Source organism: Mercenaria mercenaria, chromosome 2 (genome assembly GCF_021730395.1).
Source record: "Mercenaria mercenaria strain notata chromosome 2, MADL_Memer_1, whole genome shotgun sequence".
Lineage (NCBI taxonomy): Eukaryota > Metazoa > Mollusca > Bivalvia > Venerida > Veneridae > Mercenaria > Mercenaria mercenaria.
Genome location: NC_069362.1, coordinates 42,957,686 through 42,972,862, shown reverse-complemented (window position 1 = coordinate 42,972,862; position 15,177 = coordinate 42,957,686).

Genomic DNA, 15,177 nt, shown 5'->3' with positions numbered 1-15,177 from the left:
AACATTGCTTGAGGTTCATGCCCCAGCCCCTCCCACCCCCAACCCCCTCCTCCTGTATATAGCTGTCATTATGCTTATTGCTCTACCATTCAGATACACATTTCCTAAAGTCCGTAGTTATTTCATTGGTTGCATGTTTCCCTCAGTGCATTCTGTTTAGCATCTTTTTAACAAATCCCCAAGTTCATGCTCGGCTTTTGTTATGTAACTAATGATATACATTATACAACTATATGCATCTTAAACCGACAGAGTGTGCATATTCCCATTCCAAGCCAGTAACAAAACTTCATTGTATGGATTTACCCAAGATCGTTATAAATCACGTTTGAACACTGTGTTTCTCTTTGTAATAAGACAATGCGCTTTTTCAGACACAAACTTTTTATCTAAAACTTTTTGAGCTGTACCAAGTCCAAGTTCTTCGGCTTTTTCAGCAACATGCCACACAATATTTAGTAAGTTGTGAGCCTGTTCACGATACACATCCAAACCGACATTTGGTTCTGGGGTAATGGGGATAGCTATGACTGTCCTAGCTGATGGAAGTCTTTACCCCACATTTTTCATGAAGTCGTGTAATGTTTGGAGTGCATCTGTACTTGAGTAACTATTTCATGTAGGTCAGGAATGGAACACTTGATATTCTGATCTATAAATGCAAGGCATTCAGTATTGTTTGGTCTTTCTGTTCGTATAAAGTGATCTATTACTTTACCATTAGGTTGCGCTGGAGACAAAATGACTTTAGATACGAAGGTTTGAACTCTGTTTTCAAACATTCGACAAGTTGTTACTGGTTTGGTCTGGATGAGTTGAGAATAGGATGACCAATCTAAATCATCAGGTACTGCTTTTCCCAGTTGTTCACAGATCGCTTCTACAATTTCAGGCCATCTTCGATCTGCCGAAGAGAAGGTACTAAACCATGTCAGTGTTCCATGTTGATGGAACATGGCAAACAGATCACTTAGCGCCTTCTCCCAGTAAGCTGGCGAGCCCCTTGTGTTGTTCAGGAAACGATAACCAAGATCATTATTTAGGATACGCTGCCTTTGTTCTTGGTCTTTAAGAGTAGCTGCAGTACAATCTTGATAAGGACTGCCTTTTCTCATAGCAATTGCAACAGAACTGTTAATTTGTTTTCATCACTAACATACTGAAGGGAAAAGATACTGTGGATCAGAAATGAAGCGTTTATCTGCACTAAATAACCTGCTGTTCACATAGCGCCCATATCCAAGTTTTGTACTACGCTCTTCTGAAATCCATTCCTTCCATCTGGGAAGAGATGAGGGAAAGTTTTGGTCTCGTTGTCAAAGACGCCAGTAGGCGTGTTACACTGAGCTGTACAACATCATACAATATATCTTGATTTGTTAGGTGATGAAAGTTTGCTGACAAATCTTCTTGATGCAAACAGCTAATCAAAGGTGTAGAGTATCATAGACATCATCTGGATATTTAACTAAAATGAAGAATACCCACTTTTAAATTTTAAAAAAGAAATTGTCTTACAAATCAGAAATAAGTTCACACATATGGTCTTTGAGAAAGTGCCTTAAAAGTTTACCAGAAGGTGGGACTTGTGAACACTTTCAAAAATCCTGAAATGTTCCAGAATAGTTTAATACAAATTTTTAAATTGAACTAAAATTCTGAATAGTTGGTATACCAGCTATTTTGTATATTTAGCTGTTTATTTGTTTTTGACTAACCTGTTTAATTGGGAGTGTCCATGTTGTTATCATCAGCAACATTTTCTGCGTTAGGTAACTCCTCTATAAACACAGATCTTTCAACTGACATAGAGCTATCGGGGACACCATCTGAATTGTCAACTGAAATGAATATTACACAAAACAATTTCAGCAGTGTTTGAGATATTTTGGACTGGTTCAACATGTCAATGCTCCAACTCATTCTGGTGGTCATATTCTTGACCTGATGATCACAAAGCTAGAAGACAAACGTGTTAATGTCTCAGAACCTTTACCAGACTATTACATCTCTGACCACTGCTTTGTAAGTTGTAACATTGAACAGTGTCGCCCTCCCTGGATCAGGAAAGAAATCAAATCTCGCAATTGGAAATCTGTATCAAGTGACATATTACAATCAGAATTCGGTCAATTAAATGAAATTGTAGTGAACACTTCCAATGTCAATGATCTTGTGTCTGAGTTCACTAGAATCACGTCCGACATTGTTAAGAAACATGCCCCTCTAAAGGAAAGAACTAGTCTCTGTAGACCGACAGTTCCTTGGTACTCTGGATACCTAAAACAGCTGAAACAATACAAACGATCAATGGAAAAAATCTTTATGAATGACAAATCTGACTTTTCAAAGAAAGTGTATAGTGGTGTAAGAAATGTATATAGCGCTGAGCTTTCTAGGGCCAAGGATGAGTATTACCAGAACAAGATTGGAGAAGCAGAAGGAAACATCAAAAAGCTGTATGCCGTAACATCCGATTTACTGGGAAGGTCGAAAGACAATCCGCTCCCATTACACACAAGTGCAGTATCTTTGGCAAATGACTTTCTACGATACTTTGCTGATAAAATAATCAAGTTGAGAAATGATCTTGACAACATATCAACTGAAACACCCAATGGTAATTCTTCCTACTCAAATCCACCTGTGACTATGAATACATTTACTGCGTTCAAACCACTTCCCGAAAACGATATTTTGAAACTTGTATATGCATCAAAATCTACAACTTGTGAACTTGATGTGATACCAACTAAGAAATTAAAGGAGCATTTTTCACAACTTGTTCCCGTTGTGACAGAAATTGTAAATCGATCACTGCTATCTGGTGTGTTCCCTGATGAATGGAAAAGTGCTGTGATAAAACCTTTGTTGAAGAAGAAAGGTCTTCCACTTGAACTGCAAAACTATCGCCCAGTGTCAAATTTAACATTCCTCTCCAAAATTCTTGAAAAAGCTGCACTAAATCAAATCAACAAGCATATTGAAGCTAAAAATCTCCTCCCAGCTTACCAAAGTGCCTATAGAACATATCATGGGGTTGAAACAGCAATGGTCAAAATGTATAATGATCTTTTGGAAACCATAGATGAAAATCAAATAACAATCGTGGTCATGATCGACTTGAGTGCAGCGTTCGATACCATCGATATCTCGATACTGATTCAAATCCTTCAAGATGACTTTGGTATACATAGCACTCCCTTGAAATGGATAGAATCTTATCTCACGAACAGAACAATGAAAGTTTTAGTCGAACAGTCAGCATCTGACACGGAGCCACTAAGGTTTGGTGTCCCGCAGGGTTCTTGTGCCGGACCTGTGATCTTTACCCTGTATATATCGGCTCTTAACCGAGTGGTGCAGAAATATCCAGCTGATCTCTATGGATACGAGGACAACCACAAGATTGCGTTAAAAATTCAAGCGGGAAATTCTCAAAATGAGACAACTGTTCTTCAACAACTCGACAGTTGTCTAAATGAAATTATAAAATGGATGACAACCTTCAAAATGAAAATGAATCAGTCTAAAACTGAAATTATTATATATGGAACAAGACAACAGTTAGCGAAATTGAACATCACAAGTGTAAACGTTGGTGGGTGTGACGTAAAATGCGTCGATCACGTCAGAGACCTAGGTGTAACTATGACCAATACACTCAACTTTGACCATCACATTCAGAGAAAGTGTCAGATAGCTCATGTACAGTTACGAAACCTTGGGGCTATACGGAAACATCTCACACAGAAGTCAACTGAATCATTAGTGCATGGATTGGTTCATTCTCACACTGACTTCTGCAACAGTTTATTTACAGAAATTCCAGCCTACCAAATCAATAAACTACAGCGAGTCTAAAATCATGCCGCTAGAGTAGTCAAGAAGGCTTCCTATGAAAAACCAAGTACCGAACTTCTGAAAGAATTACACTGGCTTCCAGTTAAGGCTAGAGTCATGTTCAAAGTTTTAGTTATAGTCTTCCGTGTCATCAGTGGTACAGCTCCAGTATATCTGAGGGAAATGTTTGTACCTACTCGACAACGATACAGACTTCGCTCACAAAGTGACACTAACTTTAACATCCCTAGACGGCGAACAAAACTAGCAGACAGATCTATGGCAGTCGTTGGTCCCAAATGGTGGAACGATCTGCCTAGCTATCTGAAAAACATTCAGTCTGAAGCCAGCTTTAGATCAAAAATGAAAACACATTTATTTAGGCAGTTTTATGAACAATGAGTGTAGTCTTGTTAAAATACAAAATATTCAGAAGTGGTGTAAAATAGTATTTATATATGTCCAAATCTTTAAATCTAAGTTCTAGAATCCTGTTCATATTTTGTATGTATATATGTTAAATGTGTGTTATGTAATTGTAAAGCGCAATAGAATATTTTATAATTTTTGCGCTATATAAATGCCATGTATTTGTATTTTGTATTTGTATTTACACAATTTAAACTCAAACGTACTGAGTAAGCAGCTCTAAGGAATGTACTTGCATTTAAGGTATTATAATTTTGCTGTTATCACAAGTTCGCTACCTAACCTGTAATATTGGTGGTTTCCTCGATAGACACAATGTGGTCATCATCATCAGCAACAACAGTATTCAAGTCAATGATTATGTCTGGAAAAAAGAACACCAGTGTTAAAAGTTCAATGCGAGATACATTTGGTGAGATCTTTTACAAACTATGAAATACATTCAGTGTGAAGTAACAGAACCATTTTCAAGCGGGGAATATGATTTACCGTAATATTGCGTTATGAAATTAGATACATTCAAATTGGGGTACATACTTAAGTAAACTGTTTAGCATTAAGATCAGACACAATGCACGTACAAGAACATACCTTTGAAATGAGGACAGTTTGCTTTCAAATATTAAAGAGAAGCTTCAAGTCTTGGTAGGTACACGTGTTGGTACAGATGATGGCCTTTGTATTCCATCTTTCGCTTTAACTTTACTTTGACCAAGCTGCTATCACCTAATGCCCGGTGTTATATCTGAGCAACTGTTGACACATTCAAAGGTACACAAACTACAGGTCCATGTATACCATTTTGCTGTCCTCTAGGTGATGCAATGATATTCATGAACGGTATTATCGGATATATTAGATGTCTTTCAATTTGATTTAAAGACTTCAGAAAATCTGGGAGAGGTGGTAAACCTAGCATGTTGCATGATGCCTGAATTGATACTTTATTTTGACTCAGATTACAGTCACACGTTGTACATATCAACATTGCACACTGTTTACCTGTTTCTTAAGTTTGTTTTGTTCTTTTTCTATACACTCTTCAGAACGGACAAGAAATTGATTAAGTTTAATGCATTTCTGAATAAGTTCAATAATTTTATAGTTAAGTATGTGAAGGTATTTCACTTGCTTTCTGAACAGAAGACGGTAACAAATAGCACAGACAGAAGATGGTTTTTGCTGACACACTGAATGAAACGATTTAATCATTGTTTGTATATCTGACTGTTCTTGTATATTTAAGTTCCGTCTTTTCTGTTTTTCTTCTTTCTGTGCTTTCCTTTCTAAATTTATTTTTTGTGGGTCCTTTCTAGTCCGTTCTTGACACAATCTGTTTTTTTCCCTGTCTTTATTTCTCTTTTCAGGGTCCTTTCTAGTCTGTTCTTTACACAATCGGCCAATTTCCCTGTCTGTATTTCTCTTTTCAGGGTCCTTTCTGGTCCGTTCTTTACACAATCAGCAATTTTCCATGTGTTTATTTTTATTTCCCTGGTCCTCTGGTTTGTTCTTGACACAATCTGTTTCTTTCCCTGTCTTTATTTCTTTTCTCAGATTCCTTTCTGGTCCGTTCTTTACACAATCGGTCAAATTCCCTGTCTTTATTTCACTTTTCCTTGTCTTTTCTAGTTAGTGACCGATACAATTTGTGTCTTTCCCTTTCTTTTTCTGACACAATTGAATTCATTCTTGATTTTGCTTTACGTTTCTGACAATCAGATTGTACATTATCAAGTCCGTCTGCAACAACATTTATTCCATCTAGTGATTTAAGCCTGTCTTTATTGTTCCTTTTTTCATTCACTGCAGATGTACGGTAACTTGACATACACGGAAAATCTGTAAACTGACCATCACGGAAACAAATTTCACATGCTGTCTCAACATAGCTAAGTCAAAAAATTTCACAGCTTTATTTTTAAGCAGATTATTAGCATTACAAACAGCACAAAAAACACATAAATTTGTGTTACCTTGAGATTGCCAAACATTATATCGAGTGTCTTTTAAAATGTACATTTAATTTATACAAAATCTTCAACTGGTTTTCAATTGCTCACACATGTGTTAGGTTGTAAAGACTGTCATATATTGTTCCATGCTTTTGTTCAGACACAACATAGTGACCGTCTCCATAAAGAATCTGCACAGCATGAAGTGTCCTAGGAATGAGAATGTCTCCAATATTGGGTCTGTCTGAATGCATAGATAACGCATACAGGTATGATGGAGGTAGAAGGCCTGTTTTGCGGTTGTATTGTACTTTGAGGATCTGCCATCTGGATAGACATCTCCCCAGTTACCAGATCTATATCAAGACCATGGAATGACTGTTCATGAATAATTATCAATATACACTTAATGTATTTCTATTTTATACGCGATTGTTTCTGCTAAAATTATAATTTACAACATACTAGTTACAGTTGAGTAGAGATAATATTTATGCATGATTTTGTGTACGGACCAACAGACTGAGATTTGCAAACCAAAATACCAAATAATCTTTGATAAATATGAAATGGCTTCTTATTTAAAATGTTACTTCCACAAATAGGACACTGACATTATAGTTATAACATTTCAGCTTGGGAAAAGGTGTCAACACGCTTTCTGAGGAGAACCCAACAGCTCTTGTCCCTGTAAAGCACAGTAAAACAAACTGTAGAGACAATTTACATATTTCCGTTTTCTTGCAAGTTTTATGCTAGTGTGAACTATTATTGCACCTAATTAAGTCAAAATTTTCAACATAGCAATTTCAAGCCTTCAAAATAGTGTTTCAGTCTTAAGCTAGCTAAAGATATATAACATAGAAGTAGCGGATGAAAACAAAGTATACTTCGGTCTATAAACAATGAAGATATTTTGCGCAACTGATAGCACTTACTTGTGATGTTTTTACTGCATCAGCATAGAAGTGTGGGTAATGCGCTGTCTATCCTACACTAGTAGAGGTGGGCTCTGTTACAGAATCATTGTTCTGGGCTATCTGCTTTACAGTGGACACATTCGGCTGCAACTAAAACATCAGACAATATTTATTTATTTATTGCGTTTAACGTTGCACCGACACAATGATAGGTCATATGGTGACTTTCCAGTTTTAATGGTGGAGGGAGACCCCATGTGCCCCTCCGTGCATTATTTCATCACGAGCAGGCACCTGGATAGAACTACCGACCTTCCGTAAAAATCATCAGACAAATAACAAGATATATCTTTAAAAATGATGGTCGGCGAATTGTAATAAGGAAAGAAATTTATGAAATTTTCATCTAACATTCATCTTTCATCTAACATTTTTCAAATTGCAAAACTAAACACCGCACTTTAACAATTTAAATGGTTCTCTTTTAATTTTTCGCAAAGGTTTCGTAGGGTTGCAATTTTGTTTCGTTTATCCTTAGACGAAAAATTACAGCAGTAGTTTGATGAAGATTCATGAAGCGGTTCATGAGAAAAGTTCATTAAACGTGTTTATATTTTTAGCTAAATTGGTCCCTATCCCCATTTGTAACAAAATAGCAGGAGACCTTACGATATTGTTACACATCGAGTTTGATAAAAATCCATTACATTTTAGTGGTTAATGCGAAGAAAGGCATATCTACTTTTAGCTTTAGTGGTCCCTAATAGGGCCCAAGTTCCTATATAAATAAATTTGGATGAGGACCATGTAATGATGCTCCAGACCAAGTATGACAAAGATCCACCAAGCTGTTCATGAGACGCTGTATAAAGGCATTTCTAGTTTTAGCTCTAGCAGCCCGTAAAAGGGGTTAAATGTCCCAGCTGAACAAAGTTGGCTGCGGGCCTAATAAAGATGCTACAAATCAAGTTTGATTAGAATACATGAGAAAAAATCAATTAAAGGATTTTTTATTTATTATTTTTATTTATTTCTAAAACAGGCCGACTGATCCCGCTTTAACAAATGCATATTCGCTATTCATGAATCTTTGGACAATGACGTCACACCTATAAAAAGTGAAGGTCAAGCAAAACATACAATTGTAATTATTTCAATATTTCTGTTTCGTAAGCAAAGTTTGACCGTAGTTATGTCACATAGATAAACTGTATGCAGTTTACCTTCATTTCAGTGTAATGAGATTCAGTCATTATATAGCATATATATAATAAAACAGATTTCAACTGAGTCCAATATTTGCATACAATACTAAAGAAAAATATTCATATATAATAGATCAGTTAAATAATTTATAACAAATATATCAATGGAAACAAGTACTCATTTTAATATGCAATCTGAATAAGTCACAAAAGCAAGAAACCTTTTCATATACAGACTACAATTGTAACAGTGAAAATCACTTCTCTACATAAAAGACTCTTATCACACCCTTATTCATGTGATACGCAGACCGTATTCAGCTCTTTCTTTAATTTGATATATGTTGGTATTTGAACAGGTTTTTATCATATTTATTAAACTTACTTATCATTTTGAGATATATCAATATTTTTGCTAGATATACTGAGCCAAAGTTAGCTTTAAAACTGTGAACAGCGTCGTTTAGGATAAACGCTTTGTCTACATTTCACTCAGCGTAACACAATCAACAGAGTGAAAGAAATTGACACTCTCGTCCAATCAGGCAGAGTGTTACATAAATCTTTCATGTTGATAAATTATCTATAATGCGTTATCAAGTAGTTTGATTTGCAAACTGAAGTCACGTGGCATAGGTAACGAAAACGAATTTAGACGGCGTCGCCGAAAAACTTCAGCACCACTCAGTATTTAAAAGCTTACATGTTAGACATGCATACCAAATCATATGATAGAAACCGCATTTCCATTAATCTGGACCATGGTACAATGGAGAAATTATCATTTCGAGAATGTAAAATTTTTGGAATCTATACATTTCTAGATAGCTGTTTCTTTTGGACATCTTCCAGTCGTCTCTGAGCTGCAGATTTCTTTTTAAGTTTCGGCATTGTTATCTATCTGAAATTTATTTATTTCCATTTTTATTACAACAATCAATCAATCATTGAATAAAGTGACCATGCATGTATGTCTGAATAAATAGCACCTGTATCTAGGGCTGTTCTTTGGTGAAGGCGTTATGGCATCTAGCTGAGAAGATTTTTCAGGAGTTTTTTTTTGACATCGTTTTACTTTATCTTCAATCTTGGATTATCTATTCAACTGAAAATAGATTTACGTAGTGGTGGTTCATTGCAGGGAATAACTTTAGTTACTTAACAGTAACTAGTCAAGAATACCCGGTTCTATGTTGGAATGAAAATTTAAATAAAAGAAACAAAATCCCCTGCCAAAGAAGTCGGAAACCTACAACTGCCTGTGGGTGGACATACATCAAAATAACACCCCATTGTCTTTGGGTGGAAAAAGAAACAAATACATACACAAGATGAAAAAAGGTTAATAAAATGCACACCAAATTCCAATCACCATGCATCTGATCTACACGAGATAAGCATTAATCAGTATAAAGATAGCAGATATAACATAATAAGCAAAAAAGCACATGTGTGGCACAATTGACTCTGAGGGAAAGAATATTGAAGGACTACGGAAATTTGATTTAGTACATGCTGTAGTTATTATAAAAGGGGACACAATTTTCACCAAGAATAGCACCCATATGCTTTAATCATTCTTAAACATATTATTATATATGAATCAAATCCAGCAAGTCAGCATGTGTATGAATCTATGCTGTCAGCTTCCTGTCATCAGTCTGCAATATAGGGATATAAAATAAACATTAATTGAGAAAGTGACATTAGTCATCTTTGATCCAACTTTAGATAATAATGCAACCACACAACAAAAGACCACCACCACAATATTCATGCATTAGACTACAGTTATACATTTCTCTAAAGTACTGTATTGAATTAATAGTAATAGTGCTAAAGGGTACTGTGTGGTTACATGTGATATATGTTGAACACACGATGTCCAGCACCAGGAACGAGGACCTTGCCACTCATTATTCAACCCATGCATAATCTACTCAACGTTTGGAATAAATACTGTCAGAAAGTTTTAATTATTTTTCACAAGTTTAAAATATTTCACATTTCAAGGTAATGAAAGAGAAACCTTAATAGTCATTATGAAATAAATTCATAATAAACAAGAAATAAAAAGTACTTTATTCCATTCCTTTTATTACATGTTGGCTGAGGTGCCATAGGAAAGGTTACATGTACAAAACATACTAGTTAAGCATGCTGAAAATGAGATACAAAGCCGTCTATAAATAAACATTAATTGAGGAAGTACCCATACATTAATTCAACTCACATAACATAACAACTCACCTTCACCTTAGGGAAACGGGCCAGTGTTGAGCCCTGCACATCATGCCATAGCGTTTGATGAAAATCCCGAATGACACCTGTTCAACCTAGAGCGGCAAGACTAAAAAGACCGATATATTTGATGAAAAAGAGCCATTGATTCTGAAGAGCCTGGGACGACTGGGCTATATATGATACAAAGCCTTCAAGTACACAAATTTCCTTGAAGTTCGGTGAAGATTGGATGAGAACTGTTCAACTTAGATATCGGACAAGGGTTAAAAGGCCACTTTTTGGTAATTCAAAGGCAATAATTCTGAAGTGCCTGGATCGATATGGCTCGTTATCGAACTTGGCCGAGGACTTATTGGTAAACACATTTTGTTAAAGTTTGGTGAAGATCGGATGAGAACTGTTCAACTTAGAGTGCGGACAAGATTTGTGATAGACAGACACACACACACGGATACACAGACGGACACACAGACAGCAGTAAATCAATGTATCTCCCACACCACGATGTGGTGGGAGACATAATTGATTTGGAGCATGACATTGTATAACTACCACAGAAAAGAAACAAAACAAAAAAGAAGCTCGGAGACATCATGACGCTGACTCAAAACGGCATTCTGTAAACTACAAACCTTTTTCACGAATAATGGAGAACAATTTATAATCTTCTGTAGACTGCTTTACACTGTAGATGCGGTATTAGCAGTATGTGCGTTTTGTACGTTATAATAATGTAAAATATTAAAATGTCGTTCTGTCTCAAATTAATTTGTTCTTAAATGAAATTCATCAGATAAATCCATTCATTTTAAGGAATGATCTTTATATTAAAGCAAAAATCAAGAAAATAGGAAATTCAATGTAATCATCGCATGCATTCAAAAATATGTAATCTAAACACTCCACGAAAATTTGTCAGAAATGAAGTGCGTTGATTACCTTGAATTTTATATATTGACTGTAATAAAAGAGCAATCATTTTTGGCAGTAAAGAAATTGGTCTGAATGCATAATAAAGTTGAAATATTTAAGGAGCTTTAGAGGAAATATTGTCGCCTTTACTAATTTCTAAATGCTCCCCAAAGCTAAATATCCTGCAACCGTTTCCTAGAAATTTGTTCCTTCGTTTTCTTATTAGAAAAACATTGTAATATCACTCATTAAGTTGGAGGTTTAAAACTTTTTTTGCCTCATAATAACAGACAATATTTTATCCATAGAAAGCAATTAAGGATGTAGGATCGTTTTATTTTTTAACTTTAAGAGTTTTTTTTATACCCTGTGAGTTTGAAGAACATTAATTTCTTAGACAAATAAGTGAAGGAAAAGCACAGGTCACCGAACTCGTATAAGTTTCATATGTCATTTTCTTCACCGACTGTTTAAGCATTTCTAAAATTTCGTAAAATTGAAAAAAATGGTGGTACTTTATAAAACATATGATATCCCACTAAATGTTTTATGGATTTCAGGTCTACTATTAATACAAGGTGATATTAGTTTTATATAAGCAGATATGTCACTAACAAATCTCTTTCATTTTTACATGCTAACATGATTACTCTTTCCACTTTATTTTTAATGAAATATACGTATTTAAATCTACAAAAAAATGATGTTAAGATTTTAAAAATATTTTGCAGCTTTAATGACACTCAAAAAGGTCTCAAAATAGAAGAAAAGTTGGGGTCACCGTGCATCTAAGAGATTTATTTAGACAAAATGGTTAAAAACTAGTGAATTTCTATATTTTAAGTTAATTTTGCTTTAATTTATATTTTCTGGAAAATATCAATTGCTATGTTAAAATATTTTATTTCATTTGTAGCTTATTACTATATATTTTAGTCAGAAAAATATCAGAACCAAACCTGATTTACTTTTATAGATATTTGAAATTACTGACCTTACTCCATTGTACATCTTACATCAAATCTAGGCAAATGCCAGCCAAAAAAAGGGTGAAAAGAAATCCGCAACAAGTAGAATCTGTTTGGTAAAATGGTACATTATTAGCCACATTTTAATTATTTAGCATCATTTTTGACAAAAATTTTGTTAGAAAGAAATATTCGAATAAACATTTTTCAAAATGCCGGATATCCTGAAGAAAAAAAATGCTCGTACATCATAAAGGGATTTAGGATAGTTCCTCACATAATCTAAAAGTGACAGATAACTTGACAGTTAAACTATCATTTAAACAAGTAGTTCAAAAATATTCTTTTTTCTGCAGTCTTTCAAGTAAATGTGGATCATAATACATTAGAGATAATGATGAATTTTGAATTTTCAACAGAAAAAAAAAAAAAAAAATAATAAAAAACAGAAAAAACAGAAAAAAATAACGATTACAAAAACAAACAAAAAATGAAAACAAAACCAAAGTCAAAGAAAAAATATAACTGTGATAAAATGAATTCAATGTTAAATTTGTTCTAAGAAGCATTCTTTATCGGTTTGTCTTGAAGCAATAATATATATTAAAATTAATTTTACCAAGACTAAGCAACTGTTCAGCAACCAGAGATTTCCTTTTTGTCACTTCTTTTATATATCGTGAAATGTTTCCTATTACGTACAATTTTATTGTTAAACTATAAAATGATTTATAACTGTATCACGTGTTGACCTCATAATGAATTAGATACAAAAATAACTAGGTCAATATATAAACTGCTACTTATGCATCGACCCTGTCGCAGAACATACATACTGTACAGTAAAGTTTATCTACAGCATAAATTATGGACAATGCTTTTTTTATAAAATGCACTTTTCTGAATCGAAATTGAAACATCACAATGAAATGCATCCGTTGCATTTACAGTAAAAATGTTACATATATTTTTACTGGATGCACGGGTGAAATGTTGGCTAATATCACAGAAAAGACAAAAAATAAATTGTTTCATGTGTCCTCGAACATACTAGGTCTAGCTGCAAACTGCGCGTATCAGCTTAATATATAATTATATAGGTTGTCCTAATCAGTCGTAGACAATGGGTATAAGTCATTTCTATTGATGTTCAGTACCGGCATAACCTTTTTCTTAATGAACAATCTTGAATTAATTTGTTTCCTATTACGTACAATTTTATTGTTAAACTATAAAATGATTTATAACTGTATCACGTGTTGACCTCATAATGAATTAGATACAAAAATAACTAGGTCAATATATAAACTGCTACTTATGCATCGACCCTGTCGCAGAACATACATACTGTACAGTAAAGTTTATCTACAGCATAAATTATGGACAATGCTTTTTTTATAAAATGCACTTTTCTGAATCGAAATTGAAACATCACAATGAAATGCATCCGTTGCATTTACAGTAAAAATGTTACATATATTTTTACTGGATGCACGGGTGAAATGTTGGCTAATATCACAGAAAAGACAAAAAATAAATTGTTTCATGTGTCCTCGAACATACTAGGTCTAGCTGCAAACTGCGCGTATCAGCTTAATATATAATTATATAGGTTGTCCTAATCAGTCGTAGACAATGGGTATAAGTCATTTCTATTGATGTTCAGTACCGGCATAACCTTTTTCTTAATGAACAATCTTGAATTAATTTGCCAACCTCCCCCCCCCCTCCCCCTCCAGCTGAACAACTAATTATATTTTCTTAATGCATTTACGACAACTGTCACCTGTTATTACATATTAAAGTTAAATTTTCTAGCTTTAACAAACAACTATTTCAATCAAGAATCAGTACTTAAATGATTCGTATATAATCTAAGCGTAACCAATGTTGACGTCTTACTACAAAAATGCAAAATAGTGAAATCGTCAGCTGTTTAACAATTTTTGAGTGCTCAGACGCAATTTGGTGACGTCGGGGATGCCATTTTTTGTACAGAAAGCGCATAAACTTACGTAGAGAAGCACGTGAATGTTTCGCGGGCACCAATTGTATATCCTGTGTGCTAATATTTGCAGTGTGTTAGATGAGGAAATATCTTAGGTAAACCGAGGAACAAACACCTGGATACAAGCAACATGTTACATAAATATTATATCAAGGGTTGTTCAAGCATTCAAGTAAAATTGCTAGTCAGATAAATTACATTTTTGATCTGTTGAAGGCGGTCAAGTACTTTCCTGTTCCTTTTATCTCAACGTCTGTAATTCCAGTTATAAACAATGTTTCATCATATTCCAGAACGTTTGTTTCAATTTTTTAAAGAGCTTACAAACTACGTCATTGTACAGCTGTAAACTTTCATTCCTGCCTAACACCGCTGTCGGATACCCATGATTGTTTACTTGCATTTCACTGCATCAGTTAACTGTTGTATAATTGAATAGCTTTCTGTCGTTTTACGTTTTCCAAAAAAAAATGCTTTAAAATATCGAAGCAACCAATTCATTAATCTTGCTATGCCTTTGAAAATCATGGAAGTTACGCTAATGACCTATAAGAGATAAGTGAAATATTTCTTTCTTGAAAATCAGTTTTTGAGGCACACAAAGATACATATTGGTTGTCTAATTAATCGAAATTTCATGATAAATTTCATCATGAAATATATGCGTTCAATCTTTCTTTCTGAATAACAGAAATG